This window comes from Taudactylus pleione, unplaced genomic scaffold, assembly GCF_031769625.1.
Source record: "Taudactylus pleione unplaced genomic scaffold, aTauple2 ptg000085l, whole genome shotgun sequence".
In the NCBI taxonomy this organism is placed as follows: domain Eukaryota; kingdom Metazoa; phylum Chordata; class Amphibia; order Anura; family Myobatrachidae; genus Taudactylus; species Taudactylus pleione.
Genome location: NW_028284487.1, coordinates 10,104,663 through 10,123,341, shown reverse-complemented (window position 1 = coordinate 10,123,341; position 18,679 = coordinate 10,104,663). Strand labels below are relative to the sequence as shown.

Sequence of the window (18,679 nt, the reverse complement as noted above, 5' to 3'; positions counted from 1 at the left end):
ATTTCCTTAAAGTTGAATTTTAGGATAGCTTATCTATATTTAAACTTTGTATAAATCCCATCATCTTCAGTGGTTTCTTTACTCCAAACTAATTTTGAAACTGTTTCAAATCAGTTTTCAACTGGAGAGATGTTTGTCAAACATTTGAAAATAGGAAAAGTTGCAATAAGAATGCAGTGATCCATCACTTGTGCTATGGTTTTAAGATATTCTGGTTTTAAGAATTTTCTTCTTCAGTGTGCACTAATGAGAGTAAAGGTCTGTTCTTCTTCTCTTCTTAAAACTTAGTCCCCCATAGTAGATTCAATCACCAAATAAATGTCCTGATTGATTAATTTGCCTTAGCATTTCTTAGATTTGCCATATTGCTATATTTGAGAAAAAGTTTTCTATGTATGCCATATAGAGAAATGCTGCATCAGCCAAAGGATGAAATTTTTGTTTATTCCTAACATGGATTTAAAAATTCTCTGTTTTGTATGTGTCTATGATGTTCTCTAGCAAGTTTCAAGGGCTGCTAACTGTAGCCAATGCATTCATCCCACACTTCATGCACTTTGCCGCTGGATAAAATCCCTTCTTGGCATTTCTTGTAGGACAACAAGAAAAAGCACATGGCCCGTATGGGGATAGAACCCAAGACCTTGGCGTTATTAGCACCACACTCTAACCAACTGAGCTAACCGGCCAAACATAAAAGCATCAGCAAACTCAAAAATGCCAAATGTAACAAAAACAGGAGAACATTCAGTATTTCAAAGATCAGCAATATTGAGTAGAGGAAGACCTCTATAATAATGGGTTCCATGGTGTAATGGTGAGCACTTTGGTCTTTAAATCCAGTAATCTGATTTCAAATCTTGGTGGGACCTAACTTTGTTCAATTTCCTTAAAGTTGAATTTTCAAAGTTTTAGGATAGCTTATCTATATTTAAACTTTGTATAAATCCCATCAACTTCAGTGGTTTCTTTACTCCAAACTAATTTTGAAACTGTTTCAAATCAGTTTTCAACTGGAGAGATGTTTGTCAAACATTTGGAAATAGGAAAAGTTGCAATAAGAATGCAGTGATCCATCACTTGTGCTATGGTTTTTAGATATTCTGGTTTTTAGAATTTGCTTCTTCAGTGTGCACTAATGAGAGTAAAGGCCTGATCTTCTTCTCTTCTTAAAACTTAGTCCCCCATAGTAGATTCAATCACCAAATAAATGTCCTGATTGATTAATTTGCCTTTGCATTTCTTAGATTTGCCATATTGCTATATTTTGAGAAAAATATTTCTATGTATGCCATATAGAGAAATGCTTCAACAGCCAAAGGATGACATTTTTGTTTATTCCTAACATGGATTTAAAAACTCTCTGTTTTGTATGTGTCTATGATGTTCTCTAGCAAATTTCAAGGGCTGCTAACTGTAGCCAATGTATTCGTCCCACACTTCATGCACTTTGCCGCTGGATAAAATTCCTTCTTGGCATTTCTTGTAGGACAACAAGAAAAAGCACATGGCCCGTATAGGGATAGAACCCAAGACCTTGGCGTTATTAGCACCACACTCTAACCAACTTAGCTAACCGGCCAATCATAAAAGCATCAGCAAACACAAAAATGCCAAATGTACCTAAAACAGGAGAACATTCAGTATTTCAAAGATCAGCAATATTGAGTAGAGGAAGACTCTCTAATAATGGGTTCCATGGTGTAATGGTGAGCACTTTGGACTTTGAATCCAGTAATCTGATTTCAAATCTTGGTGGGACCTAACTTTGCTCAATTTCCTTAAAGTTGAATTTTCATAGTTTTAGGATAGCTTATCTATATTTAAACTTTGTATAAATCCCATCATCTTCAGTGGTTTCTTTACTCCAAACTAATTTTGAAACTGTTTCAAATCAGTTTTCAACTGGAGAGATGTTTGTCAAACATTTGAAAATAGGAAAAGTTGCAATAAGAATGCAGTGATCCATCACTTGTGCTATGGTTTTAAGATATTCTGGTTTTAAGAATTTTCTTCTTCAGTTTGCACTAATGAGAGTAAAGGTCTGTTCTTCTTCTCTTCTTAAAACTTAGTCCCCCATAGTAGATTCAATCACCAAATAAATGTCCTGATTGATTAATTTGCCTTAGCATTTCTTAGATTTGCCATATTGCTATATTTGAGAAAAAGTTTTCCATATAGAGAAATGCTGCATCAGCCAAAGGATGACATTTTTGTTTATTCCTAACATGGATTTAAAAATTCTCTGTTTTGTATGTGTCTATGATGTTCTCTAGCAAGTTTCAAGGGCTGCTAACTGTAGCCAATGCATTCATCCCACACTTCATGCACTTTGCCGCTGGATAATATCCCTTCTTGGCATTTCTTGTAGGACAACAAGAAAAAGCACATGGCCCATATGGGGATCGAACACATGACCTTGGCGTTATTAGCACCACGCTCTAACCAACTGAGCTAACCGGCCAAACATAAACACATCAGCAAACACAAAAATGCCAAATGTACCTAAAACAGGAGAACATTCAGTATTTCAAAGATCAGCAATATTGAGTAGAGGAAGACTCTCTAATAATGGGTTCCATGGTGTAATGGTGAGCACTTTGGACTTTGAATCCAGTAATCTGATTTCAAATCTTGGTGGGACCTAACTTTGTTCAATTTCCTTAAAGTTGAATTTTAGGATAGCTTATCTATATTTAAACTTTGTATAAATCCCATCAACTTCAGTGGTTTCTTTACTCCAAACTAATTTTGAAACTGTTTCAAATCAGTTTTCAACTGGAGAGATGTTTGTCAAACATTTGGAAATAGGAAAAGTTGCAATAAGAATGCAGTGATCCATCACTTGTGCTATGGTTTTTAGATATTCTGGTTTTTAGAATTTGCTTCTTCAGTGTGCACTAATGAGAGTAAAGGTCTGATCTTCTTCTCTTCTTAAAACTTAGTCCCCCATAGTAGATTCAATCACCAAATAAATGTCCTGATTGATTAATTTGCCTTTGCATTTCTTAGATTTGCCATATTGCTATATTTTGAGAAAAATATTTCTATGTATGCCATATAGAGAAATGCTGCAACAGCCAAAGGATGACATTTTTGTTATTCCTAACATGGATTTAAAAACTCTCTGTTTTGTATGTGTCTATGATGTTCTCTAGCAAATTTCAAGGGCTGCTAACTGTAGCCAGTGTATTCGTCCCACACTTCATGCACTTTGCCGCTGGATAAAATCCCTTCTTGGCATTTCTTGTAGGACAACAAGAAAAAGCACATGGCCCGTATGGGGATAGAACCCAAGACCTTGGCGTTATTAGCACCACACTCTAACCAACTGAGCTAACCGGCCAAACATAAAAGCATCAGCAAACTCAAAAATGCCAAATGTAACAAAAACAGGAGAACATTCAGTATTTCAAAGATCAGCAATATTGAGTAGAGGAAGACCTCTATAATAATGGGTTCCATGGTGTAATGGTGAGCACTTTGGTCTTTAAATCCAGTAATCTGATTTCAAATCTTGGTGGGACCTAACTTTGTTCAATTTCCTTAAAGTTGAATGTTCAAAGTTTTAGGATAGCTTATCTATATTTAAACTTTGTATAAATCCCATCAACTTCAGTGGTTTCTTTACTCCAAACTAATTTTGAAACTGTTTCAAATCAGTTTTCAACTGGAGAGATGTTTGTCAAACATTTGGAAATAGGAAAAGTTGCAATAAGAATGCAGTGATCCATCACTTGTGCTATGGTTTTTAGATATTCTGGTTTTTAGAATTTGCTTCTTCAGTGTGCACTAATGAGAGTAAAGGTCTGATCTTCTTCTCTTCTTAAAACTTAGTCCCCCATAGTAGATTCAATCACCAAATAAATGTCCTGATTGATTAATTTGCCTTTGCATTTCTTAGATTTGCCATATTGCTATATTTTGAGAAAAATATTTCTATGTATGCCATATAGAGAAATGCTTCAACAGCCAAAGGATGACATTTTTGTTTATTCCTAACATGGATTTAAAAACTCTCTGTTTTGTATGTGTCTATGATGTTCTCTAGCAAATTTCAAGGGCTGCTAACTGTAGCCAATGTATTCGTCCCACACTTCATGCACTTTGCCGCTGGATAAAATCCCTTCTTGGCATTTCTTGTAGGACAACAAGAAAAAGCACATGGCCTGTATAGGGATAGAACCCAAGACCTTGGCGTTATTAGCACCACACTCTAACCAACTGAGCTAACCGGCCAATCATAAAAGCATCAGCAAACACAAAAATGCCAAATGTACCTAAAACAGGAGAACATTCAGTATTTCAAAGATCAGCAATATTGAGTAGAGGAAGACTCTCTAATAATGGGTTCCATGGTGTAATGGTGAGCACTTTGGACTTTGAATCCAGTAATCTGATTTCAAATCTTGGTGGGACCTAACTTTGCTCAATTTCCTTAAAGTTGAATTTTCATAGTTTTAGGATAGCTTATCTATATTTAAACTTTGTATAAATCCCATCATCTTCAGTGGTTTCTTTACTCCAAACTAATTTTGAAACTGTTTCAAATCAGTTTTCAACTGGAGAGATGTTTGTCAAACATTTGAAAATAGGAAAAGTTGCAATAAGAATGCAGTGATCCATCACTTGTGCTATGGTTTTAAGATATTCTGGTTTTAAGAATTTTCTTCTTCAGTGTGCACTAATGAGAGTAAAGGTCTGTTCTTCTTCTCTTCTTAAAACTTAGTCCCCCATAGTAGATTCAATCACCAAATAAATGTCCTGATTGATTAATTTGCCTTAGCATTTCTTAGATTTGCCATATTGCTATATTTGAGAAAAAGTTTTCTATGTATGCCATATAGAGAAATGCTGCATCAGCCAAAGGATGACATTTTTGTTTATTCCTAACATGGATTTAAAAATTCTCTGTTTTATATGTGTCTATGATGTTCTCTAGCAAGTTTCAAGGGCTGCTAACTGTAGCCAATGCATTCATCCCACACTTCATGCACTTTGCCGCTGGATAATATCCCTTCTTGGCATTTCTTGTAGGACAACAAGAAAAAGCACATGGCCCATATGGGGATCGAACACATGACCTTGGCATTATTAGCACCACGCTCTAACCAACTGAGCTAACCGGCCAAACATAAACACATCAGCAAACACAAAAATGCCAAATGTACCTAAAACAGGAGAACATTCAGTATTTCAAAGATCAGCAATATTGAGTAGAGGAAGACTCTCTAATAATGGGTTCCATGGTGTAATGGTGAGCACTTTGGACTTTGAATCCAGTAATCTGATTTCAAATCTTGGTGGGACCTAACTTTGTTCAATTTCCTTAAAGTTGAATTTTAGGATAGCTTATCTATATTTAAACTTTGTATAAATCCCATCATCTTCAGTGGTTTTTTTACTCCAAACTAATTTTGAAGCTGTTTCAAATCAGTTTTCAACTGGAGAGATGTTTGTCAAACATTTGGAAATAGGAAAAGTTGCAATAAGAATGCAGTGATCCATCACTTGTGCTATGGTTTTTAGATATTCTGGTTTTTAGAATTTGCTTCTTCAGTGTGCACTAATGAGAGTAAAGGTCTGATCTTCTTCTCTTCTTAAAACTTAGTCCCCCATAGTAGATTCAATCACCAAATAAATGTCCTGATTGATTAATTTGCCTTAGCATTTCTTAGATTTGCCATATTGCTATATTTGAGAAAAAGTTTTCTATGTATGCCATATAGAGAAATGCTGCTCAGCCAAAGGATGACATTTTTGTTTATTCCTAACATGGATTTAAAAATTCTCTGTTTTGTATGTGTCTATGATGTTCTCTAGCAAGTTTCAAGGGCTGCTAACTGTAGCCAATGCATTCATCCCACACTTCATGCACTTTGCCGCTGGATAAAATCCCTTCTTGGCATTTCTTGTAGGACAACAAGAATAAGCACATGGCCCGTATGGGGATTGAACCCATGACCTTGGTGTTATTAGCACCACGCTCTAACCAACTGAGCTAACCGGCCAAACAAAAAAGCACCAGCAAACTCAAAAATGCCAAATGTTCCTAAAACAGGAGAACATTCAGTATTTCAAAGATCAGCAATATTGAGTAGAGGAAGACTCTCTAATAATGGGTTCCATGGTGTAATGGTGAGCACTTTGGACTTTGAATCCAGTAATCTGATTTCAAATCTTGGTGGGACCTATCTTTGTTCAATTTCCTTAAAGTTGAATTTTAGGATAGCTTATCTATATTTAAACTTTGTATAAATCCCATCATCTTCAGTGGTTTCTTTACTCCAAACTAATTTTGAAACTGTTTCAAATCAGTTTTCAACTGGAGAGATGTTTGTCAAACATTTGAAAATAGGAAAAGTTGCAAAAAGAATGCAGTGATCCATCACTTGTGCTATGGTTTTAAGATATTCTGGTTTTAAGAATTTTCTTCTTCAGTGTGCACTAATGAGAGTAAAGGTCTGTTCTTCTTCTCTTCTTAAAACTTAGTCCCCCATAGTAGATTCAATCACCAAATAAATGTCCTGATTGATTAATTTGCCTTAGCATTTCTTAGATTTGCCATATTGCTATATTTGAGAAAAAGTTTTCTATGTATGCCATATAGAGAAATGCTGCATCAGCCAAAGGATGAAATTTTTGTTTATTCCTAACATGGATTTAAAAATTCTCTGTTTTGTATGTGTCTATGATGTTCTCTAGCAAGTTTCAAGGGCTGCTAACTGTAGCCAATGCATTCATCCCACACTTCATGCACTTTGCCGCTGGATAAAATCCCTTCTTGGCATTTCTTGTAGGACAACAAGAAAAAGCACATGGCCCGTATGGGGATAGAACCCAAGACCTTGGCGTTATTAGCACCACACTCTAACCAACTGAGCTAACCGGCCAAACATAAAAGCATCAGCAAACTCAAAAATGCCAAATGTAACAAAAACAGGAGAACATTCAGTATTTCAAAGATCAGCAATATTGAGTAGAGGAAGACCTCTATAATAATGGGTTCCATGGTGTAATGGTGAGCACTTTGGTCTTTAAATCCAGTAATCTGATTTCAAATCTTGGTGGGACCTAACTTTGTTCAATTTCCTTAAAGTTGAATTTTCAAAGTTTTAGGATAGCTTATCTATATTTAAACTTTGTATAAATCCCATCAACTTCAGTGGTTTCTTTACTCCAAACTAATTTTGAAACTGTTTCAAATTAGTTTTCAACTGGAGAGATGTTTGTCAAACATTTGGAAATAGGAAAAGTTGCAATAAGAATGCAGTGATCCATCACTTGTGCTATGGTTTTTAGATATTCTGGTTTTTAGAATTTGCTTCTTCAGTGTGCACTAATGAGAGTAAAGGTCTGATCTTCTTCTCTTCTTAAAACTTAGTCCCCCATAGTAGATTCAATCACCAAATAAATGTCCTGATTGATTAATTTGCCTTTGCATTTCTTAGATTTGCCATATTGCTATATTTTGAGAAAAATATTTCTATGTATGCCATATAGAGAAATGCTTCAACAGCCAAAGGATGACATTTTTGTTTATTCCTAACATGGATTTAAAAACTCTCTGTTTTGTATGTGTCTATGATGTTCTCTAGCAAATTTCAAGGGCTGCTAACTGTAGCCAATGTATTCGTCCCACACTTCATGCACTTTGCCGCTGGATAAAATCCCTTCTTGGCATTTCTTGTAGGACAACAAGAAAAAGCACATGGCCCGTATAGGGATAGAACCCAAGACCTTGGCGTTATTAGCACCACACTCTAACCAACTGAGCTAACCGGCCAATCATAAAAGCATCAGCAAACACAAAAATGCCAAATGTACCTAAAACAGGAGAACATTCAGTATTTCAAAGATCAGCAATATTGAGTAGAGGAAGACTCTCTAATAATGGGTTCCATGGTGTAATGGTGAGCACTTTGGACTTTGAATCCAGTAATCTGATTTCAAATCTTGGTGGGACCTAACTTTGCTCAATTTCCTTAAAGTTGAATTTTCATAGTTTTAGGATAGCTTATCTATATTTAAACTTTGTATAAATCCCATCATCTTCAGTGGTTTCTTTACTCCAAACTAATTTTGAAACTGTTTCAAATCAGTTTTCAACTGGAGAGATGTTTGTCAAACATTTGAAAATAGGAAAAGTTGCAATAAGAATGCAGTGATCCATCACTTGTGCTATGGTTTTAAGATATTCTGGTTTTAAGAATTTTCTTCTTCAGTGTGCACTAATGAGAGTAAAGGTCTGTTCTTCTTCTCTTCTTAAAACTTAGTCCCCCATAGTAGATTCAATCACCAAATAAATGTCATGATTGATTAATTTGCCTTAGCATTTCTTAGATTTGCCATATTGCTATATTTGAGAAAAAGTTTTCCATATAGAGAAATGCTGCATCAGCCAAAGGATGACATTTTTGTTTATTCCTAACATGGATTTAAAAATTCTCTGTTTTGTATGTGTCTATGATGTTCTCTAGCAAGTTTCAAGGGCTGCTAACTGTAGCCAATGCATTCATCCCACACTTCATGCACTTTGCCGCTGGATAATATCCCTTCTTGGCATTTCTTGTAGGACAACAAGAAAAAGCACATGGCCCATATGGGGATCGAACACATGACCTTGGCGTTATTAGCACCACGCTCTAACCAACTGAGCTAACCGGCCAAACATAAACACATCAGCAAACACAAAAATGCCAAATGTACCTAAAACAGGAGAACATTCAGTATTTCAAAGATCAGCAATATTGAGTAGAGGAAGACTCTCTAATAATGGGTTCCATGGTGTAATGGTGAGCACTTTGGACTTTGAATCCAGTAATCTGATTTCAAATCTTGGTGGGACCTAACTTTGTTCAATTTCCTTAAAGTTGAATTTTAGGATAGCTTATCTATATTTAAACTTTGTATAAATCCCATCATCTTCAGTGGTTTTTTTACTCCAAACTAATTTTGAAGCTGTTTCAAATCAGTTTTCAACTGGAGAGATGTTTGTCAAACATTTGGAAATAGGAAAAGTTGCAATAAGAATGCAGTGATCCATCACTTGTGCTATGGTTTTTAGATATTCTGGTTTTTAGAATTTGCTTCTTCAGTGTGCACTAATGAGAGTAAAGGTCTGATCTTCTTCTCTTCTTAAAACTTTGTCCCCCATAGTAGATTCAATCACCAAATAAATGTCCTGATTGATTAATTTGCCTTAGCATTTCTTAGATTTGCCATATTGCTATATTTGAGAAAAAGTTTTCTATGTATGCCATATAGAGAAATGCTGCATCAGCCAAAGGATGACATTTTTGTTTATTCCTAACATGGATTTAAAAATTCTCTGTTTTGTATGTGTCTATGATGTTCTCTAGCAAGTTTCAAGGGCTGCTAACTGTAGCCAATGCATTCATCCCACACTTCATGCACTTTGCCGCTGGATAAAATCCCTTCTTGGCATTTCTTGTAGGACAACAAGAAAAAGCACATGGCCCGTATGGGGATTGAACCCATGACCCTGGTGTTATTAGCACCACGCTCTAACCAACTGAGCTAACCGGCCAAACATAAAAGCACCAGCAAACTCAAAAATGCCAAATGTTCCTAAAACAGGAGAACATTCAGTATTTCAAAGATCAGCAATATTGAGTAGAGGAAGACTCTCTAATAAATGGTTCCATGGTGTAATGGTGAGCACTTTGGACTTTGAATCCAGTAATCTGATTTCAAATCTTGGTGGGACCTATCTTTGTTCAATTTCCTTAAAGTTGAATTTTAGGATAGCTTATCTATATTTAAACTTTGTATAAATCCCATCATCTTCAGGGGTTTCTTTACTCCAAACTAATTTTGAAACTGTTTCAAATCAGTTTTCAACTGGAGAGATGTTTGTCAAACATTTGAAAATAGGAAAAGTTGCAATAAGAATGCAGTGATCCATCACTTGTGCTATGGTTTTAAGATATTCTGGTTTTAAGAATTTTCTTCTTCAGTGTGCACTAATGAGAGTAAAGGTCTGTTCTTCTTCTCTTCTTAAAACTTAGTCCCCCATAGTAGATTCAATCACCAAATAAATGTCCTGATTGATTAATTTGCCTTAGCATTTCTTAGATTTGCCATATTGCTATATTTGAGAAAAAGTTTTCTATGTATGCCATATAGAGAAATGCTGCATCAGCCAAAGGATGACATTTTTGTTTATTCCTAACATGGATTTAAAAATTCTCTGTTTTGTATGTGTCTATGATGTTCTCTAGCAACTTTCAAGGGCTGCTAACTGTAGCCAATGCATTCATCCCACACTTCATGCACTTTGCCGCTGGATAAAATCCCTTCTTGGCATTTCTTGTAGGACAACAAGAAAAAGCACATGGCCCGTATTGAACCCATGACCTTGGCATTATTAGCACCACACTCTAACCAACTGAGCTAACCGGCCAAACATAAAAGCATCAGCTAACACAAAAATGCCAAATGTACCTAAAACAGGAGAACATTCAGTATTTCAAAGATCAGCAATATTGAGTAGAGGAAGACTCTCTAATAATGGGTTCCATGGTGTAATGGTGAGCACTTTGGACTTTGAATCCAGTAATCTGATTTCAAATCTTGGTGGGACCTAACTTTGCTCAATTTCCTTAAAGTTGAATTTTCATAGTTTTAGGATAGCTTATCTATATTTAAACTTTGTATAAATCCCATCATCTTCAGTGGTTTCTTTACTCCAAACTAATTTTGAAACTGTTTCAAATCAGTTTTCAACTGGAGAGATGTTTGTCAAACATTTGAAAATAGGAAAAGTTGCAATAAGAATGCAGTGATCCATCACTTGTGCTATGGTTTTAAGATATTCTGGTTTTAAGAATTTTCTTCTTCAGTGTGCACTAATGAGAGTAAAGGTCTGTTCTTCTTCTCTTCTTAAAACTTAGTCCCCCATAGTAGATTCAATCACCAAATAAATGTCATGATTGATTAATTTGCCTTAGCATTTCTTAGATTTGCCATATTGCTATATTTGAGAAAAAGTTTTCCATATAGAGAAATGCTGCATCAGCCAAAGGATGACATTTTTGTTTATTCCTAACATGGATTTAAAAATTCTCTGTTTTGTATGTGTCTATGATGTTCTCTAGCAAGTTTCAAGGGCTGCTAACTGTAGCCAATGCATTCATCCCACACTTCATGCACTTTGCCGCTGGATAATATCCCTTCTTGGCATTTCTTGTAGGACAACAAGAAAAAGCACATGGCCCATATGGGGATCGAACACATGACCTTGGCGTTATTAGCACCACGCTCTAACCAACTGAGCTAACCGGCCAAACATAAACACATCAGCAAACACAAAAATGCCAAATGTACCTAAAACAGGAGAATATTCAGTATTTCAAAGATCAGCAATATTGAGTAGAGGAAGACTCTCTAATAATGGGTTCCATGGTGTAATGGTGAGCACTTTGGACTTTGAATCCAGTAATCTGATTTCAAATCTTGGTGGGACCTAACTTTGTTCAATTTCCTTAAAGTTGAATTTTAGGATAGCTTATCTATATTTAAACTTTGTATAAATCCCATCATCTTCAGTGGTTTTTTTACTCCAAACTAATTTTGAAGCTGTTTCAAATCAGTTTTCAACTGGAGAGATGTTTGTCAAACATTTGGAAATAGGAAAAGTTGCAATAAGAATGCAGTGATCCATCACTTGTGCTATGGTTTTTAGATATTCTGGTTTTTAGAATTTGCTTCTTCAGTGTGCACTAATGAGAGTAAAGGTCTGATCTTCTTCTCTTCTTAAAACTTTGTCCCCCATAGTAGATTCAATCACCAAATAAATGTCCTGATTGATTAATTTGCCTTAGCATTTCTTAGATTTGCCATATTGCTATATTTGAGAAAAAGTTTTCTATGTATGCCATATAGAGAAATGCTGCATCAGCCAAAGGATGACATTTTTGTTTATTCCTAACATGGATTTAAAAATTCTCTGTTTTGTATGTGTCTATGATGTTCTCTAGCAAGTTTCAAGGGCTGCTAACTGTAGCCAATGCATTCATCCCACACTTCATGCACTTTGCCGCTGGATAAAATCCCTTCTTGGCATTTCTTGTAGGACAACAAGAAAAAGCACATGGCCCGTATGGGGATTGAACCCATGACCCTGGTGTTATTAGCACCACGCTCTAACCAACTGAGCTAACCGGCCAAACATAAAAGCACCAGCAAACTCAAAAATGCCAAATGTTCCTAAAACAGGAGAACATTCAGTATTTCAAAGATCAGCAATATTGAGTAGAGGAAGACTCTCTAATAAATGGTTCCATGGTGTAATGGTGAGCACTTTGGACTTTGAATCCAGTAATCTGATTTCAAATCTTGGTGGGACCTATCTTTGTTCAATTTCCTTAAAGTTGAATTTTAGGATAGCTTATCTATATTTAAACTTTGTATAAATCCCATCATCTTCAGGGGTTTCTTTACTCCAAACTAATTTTGAAACTGTTTCAAATCAGTTTTCAACTGGAGAGATGTTTGTCAAACATTTGAAAATAGGAAAAGTTGCAATAAGAATGCAGTGATCCATCACTTGTGCTATGGTTTTAAGATATTCTGGTTTTAAGAATTTTCTTCTTCAGTGTGCACTAATGAGAGTAAAGGTCTGTTCTTCTTCTCTTCTTAAAACTTAGTCCCCCATAGTAGATTCAATCACCAAATAAATGTCCTGATTGATTAATTTGCCTTAGCATTTCTTAGATTTGCCATATTGCTATATTTGAGAAAAAGTTTTCTATGTATGCCATATAGAGAAATGCTGCATCAGCCAAAGGATGACATTTTTGTTTATTCCTAACATGGATTTAAAAATTCTCTGTTTTGTATGTGTCTATGATGTTCTCTAGCAACTTTCAAGGGCTGCTAACTGTAGCCAATGCATTCATCCCACACTTCATGCACTTTGCCGCTGGATAAAATCCCTTCTTGGCATTTCTTGTAGGACAACAAGAAAAAGCACATGGCCCGTATTGAACCCATGACCTTGGCATTATTAGCACCACACTCTAACCAACTGAGCTAACCGGCCAAACATAAAAGCATCAGCAAACACAAAAATGCCAAATGTACCTAAAACAGGAGAACATTCAGTATTTCAAAGATCAGCAATATTGAGTAGAGGAAGACTCTCTAATAATGGGTTCCATGGTGTAATGGTGAGCAGTTTGGACTTTGAATTCAGTAATCTGATTTCTAATCTTGGTGGGACCTAACTTTGTTCAATTTCCTTAAAGTTGAATTTTCAAAGTTTTAGGATAGCTTATCTATATTTAAACTTTGTATAAATCCCATCAACTTCAGTGGTTTCTTTACTCCAAACTAATTTTGAAACTGTTTCAAATCAGTTTTCAACTGGAGAGATGTTTGTCAAACATTTGGAAATAGGAAAAGTTGCAATAAGAATGCAGTGATCCATCACTTGTGCTATGGTTTTTACATATTCTGGTTTTTAGAATTTGCTTCTTCAGTGTGCACTAATGAGAGTAAAGGTCTGATCTTCTTCTCTTCTTAAAACTTAGTCCCCCATAGTAGATTCAATCACCAAATAAATGTCCTGATTGATTAATTTGCCTTTGCATTTCTTAGATTTGCCATATTGCTATATTTTGAGAAAAATATTTCTATGTATGCCATATAGAGAAATGCTGCAACAGCCAAAGGATGACATTTTTGTTATTCCTAACATGGATTTAAAAACTCTCTGTTTTGTATGTGTTTATGATGTTCTCTAGCAAATTTCAAGGGCTGCTAACTGTAGCCAATGTATTCGTCCCACACTTCATGCACTTTGCCGCTGGATAAAATCCCTTCTTGGCATTTCTTGTAGGACAACAAGAAAAAGCACATGGCCCGTATGGAGATAGAACCCATGACCTTGGCGTTATTTGCACCACACTCTAACCAACTGAGCTAACCGGCCAATCATAAAAGCATCAGCAAACACAAAAATGCCAAATGTACCTAAAACAGGAGAACATTCAGTATTTCAAAGATCAGCAATATTGAGTAGAGGAAGGCTCTCTAATAATGGGTTCCATGGTGTAATGGTGAGCACTTTGGACTTTGAATCCAGTAATCTGATTTCAAATCTTGGTGGGACCTAACTTTGTTCAATTTCCTTAAAGTTGAATTTTAGGATAGCTTATCTATATTTAAACTTTGTATAAATCCCATCATCTTCAGTGGTTTTTTTACTCCAAACTAATTTTGAAGCTGTTTCAAATCAGTTTTCAACTGGAGAGATGTTTGTCAAACATTTGGAAATAGGAAAAGTTGCAATAAGAATGCAGTGATCCATCACTTGTGCTATGGTTTTAAGATATTCTGGTTTTAAGAATTTTCTTCTTCAGTGTGCACTAATGAGAGTAAAGGTCTGTTCTTCTTCTCTTCTTAAAACTTAGCCCCCATAGTAGATTCAATCACCAAATAAATGTCCTGATTGATTAATTTGCCTTAACATTTCTTAGATTTGCCATATTGCTATATTTGAGAAAAAGTTTTCTATGTATGCCATATAGAGAAATGCTGCATCAGCCAAAGGATGACATTTTTGTTTATTCCTAACATGGATTTAAAAATTCTCTGTTTTGTATGTGTCTATGATGTTCTCTAGCAAGTTTCAAGGGCTGCTAACTGTAGCCAATGCATTCATCCCACACTTCATGCACTTTGCCGCTGGATAAAATCCCTTCTTGGCATTTCTTGTAGGACAACAAGAAAAAGCACATGGCCCGTATTGAACCCATGACCTTGGCATTATTAGCACCACACTCTAACCAACTGAGCTAACCGGCCAAACATAAAGGCATCAGCAAACTCAAAAATGCCAAATGTAACAAAAACAGGAGAACATTCAGTATTTCAAAGATCAGCAATATTGAGTAGAGGAAGACCTCTATAATAATGGGTTCCATGGTGTAATGGTGAGCACTTTGGTCTTTGAATCCAGTAATCTGATTTCAAATCTTGGTGGGACCTAACTTTGTTCAATTTCCTTAAAGTTGAATTTTCAAAGTTTTAGGATAGCTTATCTATATTTAAACTTTGTATAAATCCCATCAACTTCAGTGGTTTCTTTACTCCAAACTAATTTTGAAACTGTTTCAAATCAGTTTTCAACTGGAGAGATGTTTGTCAAACATTTGGAAATAGGAAAAGTTGCAATAAGAATGCAGTGATCCATCACTTGTGCTATGGTTTTAAGATATTCTGGTTTTAAGAATTTTCTTCTTCAGTGTGCACTAATGAGAGTAAAGGTCTGTTCTTCTTCTCTTCTTAAAACTTAGTCCCCCATAGTAGATTCAATCACCAAATAAATGTCATGATTGATTAATTTGCCTTAGCATTTCTTAGATTTGCCATATTGCTATATTTGAGAAAAAGTTTTCCATATAGAGAAATGCTGCATCAGCCAAAGGATGACATTTTTGTTTATTCCTAACATGGATTTAAAAATTCTCTGTTTTGTATGTGTCTATGATGTTCTCTAGCAAGTTTCAAGGGCTGCTAACTGTAGCCAATGCATTCATCCCACACTTCATGCACTTTGCCGCTGGATAATATCCCTTCTTGGCATTTCTTGTAGGACAACAAGAAAAAGCACATGGCCCATATGGGGATCGAACACATGACCTTGGCGTTATTAGCACCACGCTCTAACCAACTGAGCTAACCGGCCAAACATAAACACATCAGCAAACACAAAAATGCCAAATGTACCTAAAACAGGAGAACATTCAGTATTTCAAAGATCAGCAATATTGAGTAGAGGAAGACTCTCTAATAATGGGTTCCATGGTGTAATGGTGAGCACTTTGGACTTTGAATCCAGTAATCTGATTTCAAATCTTGGTGGGACCTAACTTTGTTCAATTTCCTTAAAGTTGAATTTTAGGATAGCTTATCTATATTTAAACTTTGTATAAATCCCATCATCTTCAGTGGTTTTTTTACTCCAAACTAATTTTGAAGCTGTTTCAAATCAGTTTTCAACTGGAGAGATGTTTGTCAAACATTTGGAAATAGGAAAAGTTGCAATAAGAATGCAGTGATCCATCACTTGTGCTATGGTTTTTAGATATTCTGGTTTTTAGAATTTGCTTCTTCAGTGTGCACTAATGAGAGTAAAGGTCTGATCTTCTTCTCTTCTTAAAACTTAGTCCCCCATAGTAGATTCAATCACCAAATAAATGTCCTGATTGATTAATTTGCCTTAGCATTTCTTAGATTTGCCATATTGCTATATTTGAGAAAAAGTTTTCTATGTATGCCATATAGAGAAATGCTGCATCAGCCAAAGGATGACATTTTTGTTTATTCCTAACATGGATTTAAAAATTCTCTGTTTTGTATGTGTCTATGATGTTCTCTAGCAAGTTTCAAGGGCTGCTAACTGTAGCCAATGCATTCATCCCACACTTCATGCACTTTGCCGCTGGATAAAATCCCTTCTTGGCATTTCTTGTAGGACAACAAGAAAAAGCACATGGCCCGTATTGAACCCATGACCTTGGCATTATTTGCATCACACTCTAACCAACTGAGCTAACCGGCCAAACATAAAAGCATCAGCAAACACAAAAATGCCAAATGTACCTAAAACAGGAGAACATTCAGTATTTCAAAGATCAGCAATATTGAGTAGAGGAAGACTCTCCAATAATGGGTTCCATGGTGTAATGGTGAGCAGTTTGGACTTTGAATTCAGTAATCTGATTTCTAATCTTGGTGGGACCTAACTTTGTTCAATTTCCTTAAAGTTGAATTTTCAAAGTTTTAGGATAGCTTATCTATATTTAAACTTTGTATAAATCCCATCAACTTCAGTGGTTTCTTTACTCCAAACTAATTTTGAAACTGTTTCAAATCAGTTTTCAACTGGAGAGATGTTTGTCAAACATTTGGAAATAGGAAAAGTTGCAATAAGAATGCAGTGATCCATCACTTGTGCTATGGTTTTTACATATTCTGGTTTTTAGAATTTGCTTCTTCAGTGTGCACTAATGAGAGTAAAGGTCTGATCTTCTTCTCTTCTTAAAACTTAGTCCCCCATAGTAGATTCAATCACCAAATAAATGTCCTGATTGATTAATTTGCCTTTGCATTTCTTAGATTTGCCATATTGCTATATTTTGAGAAAAATATTTCTATGTATGCCATATAGAGAAATGCTGCAACAGCCAAAGGATGACATTTTTGTTATTCCTAACATGGATTTAAAAACTCTCTGTTTTGTATGTGTCTATGATGTTCTCTAGCAAATTTCAAGGGCTGCTAACTGTAGCCAATGTATTCGTCCCACACTTCATGCACTTTGCCGCTGGATAAAATCCCTTCTTGGCATTTCTTGTAGGACAACAAGAAAAAGCACATGGCCCGTATGGAGATAGAACCCATGACCTTGGCGTTATTTGCACCACACTCTAACCAACTGAGCTAACCGGCCAATCATAAAAGCATCAGCAAACACAAAAATGCCAAATGTACCTAAAACAGGAGAACATTCAGTATTTCAAAGATCAGCAATATTGAGTAGAGGAAGGCTCTCTAATAATGGGTTCCATGGTGTAATGGTGAGCACTTTGGACTTTGAATCCAGTAATCTGATTTCAAATCTTGGTGGGACCTAACTTTGTTCAATTTCCTTAAAGTTGAATTTTAGGATAGCTTATCTATATTTAAACTTTGTATAAATCCCATCATCTTCAGTGGTTTTTTTACTCCAAACTAATTTTGAAGCTGTTTCAAATCAGTTTTCAACTGGAGAGATGTTTGTCAAACATTTGGAAATAGGAAAAGTTGCAATAAGAATGCAGTGATCCATCACTTGTGCTATGGTTTTAAGATATTCTGGTTTTAAGAATTTTCTTCTTCAGTGTGCACTAATGAGAGTAAAGGTCTGTTCTTCTTCTCTTCTTAAAACTTAGCCCCCATAGTAGATTCAATCACCAAATAAATGTCCTGATTGATTAATTTGCCTTAACATTTCTTAGATTTGCCATATTGCTATATTTGAGAAAAAGTTTTCTATGTATGCCATATAGAGAAATGCTGCATCAGCCAAAGGATGACATTTTTGTTTATTCCTAACATGGATTTAAAAATTCTCTGTTTTGTATGTGTCTATGATGTTCTCTAGCAAGTTTCAAGGGCTGCTAACTGTAGCCAATGCATTCATCCCACACTTCATGCACTTTGCCGCTGGATAAAATCCCTTCTTGGCATTTCTTGTAGGACAACAAGAAAAAGCACATGGCCCGTATGGAGATAGAACCCATGACCTTGGCGTTATTTGCACCACACTCTAACCAACTGAGCTAACCGGCCAATCATAAAAGCATCAGCAAACACAAAAATGCCAAATGTACCTAAAACAGGAGAACATTCAGTATTTCAAAGATCAGCAATATTGAGTAGAGGAAGGCTCTCTAATAATGGGTTCCATGGTGTAATGGTGAGCACTTTGGACTTTGAATCCAGTAATCTGATTTCAAATCTTGGTGGGACCTAACTTTGTTCAATTTCCTTAAAGTTGAATTTTAGGATAGCTTATCTATATTTAAACTTTGTATAAATCCCATCATCTTCAGTGGTTTTTTTACTCCAAACTAATTTTGAAGCTGTTTCAAATCAGTTTTCAACT

The 18,679-nt window shown here is 35.6% G+C and overlaps 7 non-coding genes across 7 annotated transcripts; all 7 read right to left on the bottom strand.

Moving 5' to 3' along the window:
• Positions 1 to 2,390: 2,390 nt before the first annotated feature.
• TRNAI-AAU (transfer RNA isoleucine (anticodon AAU)) lies at positions 2,391 to 2,464 on the bottom strand. The gene has a single exon. It is a non-coding gene; the product is annotated as a tRNA-Ile (tRNA).
• A 3,473-nt stretch (positions 2,465 to 5,937) lies between these two features.
• On the bottom strand, positions 5,938 to 6,011 carry TRNAI-AAU (transfer RNA isoleucine (anticodon AAU)). Its single transcript has one exon. It is a non-coding gene; the product is annotated as a tRNA-Ile (tRNA).
• A 2,583-nt stretch (positions 6,012 to 8,594) lies between these two features.
• Positions 8,595 to 8,668, bottom strand: TRNAI-AAU (transfer RNA isoleucine (anticodon AAU)). The gene has a single exon. It is a non-coding gene; the product is annotated as a tRNA-Ile (tRNA).
• Positions 8,669 to 9,476: 808 nt separating this feature from the next.
• Positions 9,477 to 9,550, bottom strand: TRNAI-AAU (transfer RNA isoleucine (anticodon AAU)). The gene has a single exon. It is a non-coding gene; the product is annotated as a tRNA-Ile (tRNA).
• Positions 9,551 to 11,234: 1,684 nt separating this feature from the next.
• TRNAI-AAU (transfer RNA isoleucine (anticodon AAU)) lies at positions 11,235 to 11,308 on the bottom strand. Its single transcript has one exon. It is a non-coding gene; the product is annotated as a tRNA-Ile (tRNA).
• An 808-nt stretch (positions 11,309 to 12,116) lies between these two features.
• TRNAI-AAU (transfer RNA isoleucine (anticodon AAU)) lies at positions 12,117 to 12,190 on the bottom strand. Its single transcript has one exon. It is a non-coding gene; the product is annotated as a tRNA-Ile (tRNA).
• Positions 12,191 to 15,641: 3,451 nt separating this feature from the next.
• Positions 15,642 to 15,715, bottom strand: TRNAI-AAU (transfer RNA isoleucine (anticodon AAU)). Its single transcript has one exon. It is a non-coding gene; the product is annotated as a tRNA-Ile (tRNA).
• Between the last annotated feature and the right edge of the window lie 2,964 nt (positions 15,716 to 18,679).